Genomic DNA, 1,634 nt, shown 5'->3' on the forward strand with positions numbered 1-1,634 from the left:
TGGATGAAAATATTTGCCAATCATATATCTGAAAAGGGTATAGTATTCAGAGTACATTAAAAACTCTTACAACTCAAAATACAAAGACAAATAATAACCCAATTAAAAAACAGGCAAAGCATTTGAGTAGACACTTCTTAAAAAGATATTCAAAGGCCAGTAATTACATGAAAGAAGCTCAACACTATTGGTCATTAAGGAACTACAAAGCCACAGTGCATGTATGACTATAATAAAAAAGACAATGACAAGTGTTGGCAAGGAGGCGGAGAAATCAGAACCCTCATACACTGCTGGTGGGAAAGTAAAATGGCGCAGCCCCTCTAGAAAACAGTTTGGCATTTCCTCAAGAAGTTAAACACAGGGTTACCATATGACTCAGCAATTCCACTCCTAGATTTATACCCAAGAGAAATGAAAGCAGATGTTCATGCGAAAACATGTACACGAGTGTTCATAGCAGCATTGTTCTTTATAGGGACAAAGTGGGAACAACCCCAGTGTCCGTTAACAGACAAATGTATAAACAGAAGGTAGTATATCCATACAATGGAGTATTATTCAGCCATGAAAAGAAATAAAATAAAGATACGTGCTACAACATGGATGAACCTCAGAAATATCATGCTAAGTGAACAAAGTCACAAAAAAACCAGTATTATATGATTCAATTTATACTACAGAAAGTAGATTAATGGTTGCTTAGGGCAGGTGATGGGAGGTAGGGAGTGAGTGCGAATGGGTGCTAGGTTGTGTTTGCTTTGGGGGATGATGAAAATGTTGTGAATTTACATTGTGATGAATATAGTTTGAGAATCTACTAGAGGCCTGGCATGGTGGCTCACGCCTATAATCCCAGCACTTTGGGAGGCTGAGGCAGGTGGATCATGAAGTCAAGAGATCAAGGCCATCCTGGCCGAGATAGTGAAACCTGTCTCTACTAAAAATACAAAAATGGCTGGGCATGGTGGTGCGCGCCTGTAGTCCCAGCTACTCAGGAGGCTGAGGCAGGAGCATCGCTTGAACCCTGGGGGCAGAGGATGCAGTAAGCCAAGATCAAACCACTGCACTCCAGCCTGATGACAAAGCGAGACTCCATGTATTTAAAAAAAAAAAACAAAACTACTAGAAACTGTTTAGCTGTACACTTTTTTTTTTAATTTAAAAATTTTTTAAACTTTGAAACAGGGTCTCACTCAGTTGCCCAGGCTGGAGTGCAGTGGAATGATCTCAGCTCACTGCAGCCTTGACCTCCTGGGCTCAAACCATTCTTCCATCTTTGCCTCTTGAGTAGCTGGAACTATAGGTGTGTGCCACCATGCCTGGCTAATTTTTTGTACTTTTGGTAGGAACAGGGTTTTGCTATGTTACCCGAGCTGGTCTCAAATTCCTGGGCTCAAGTGATCCACTCGCCTTGGACTCCCAAAGTGCTTGGATTACAGGCATGAGCCACTGTGCCTGGCCTAGCTGTACACTTTAAATTGGTGAATTTTATGTTATATGAATTATATCTCCATAAAGATATTTCAGAAAACTAACAACAAAAAACCACCTTAGGGCTGATGGGAGAGGGAGACAGAGGACCCACGGTGTGACCCCCCAGGGTGCAGCTGCTAGGAAATGTGGGGTCCACT

Source organism: Gorilla gorilla, chromosome 8 (assembly GCF_029281585.2).
Source record: "Gorilla gorilla gorilla isolate KB3781 chromosome 8, NHGRI_mGorGor1-v2.1_pri, whole genome shotgun sequence".
Lineage (NCBI taxonomy): Eukaryota > Metazoa > Chordata > Mammalia > Primates > Hominidae > Gorilla > Gorilla gorilla.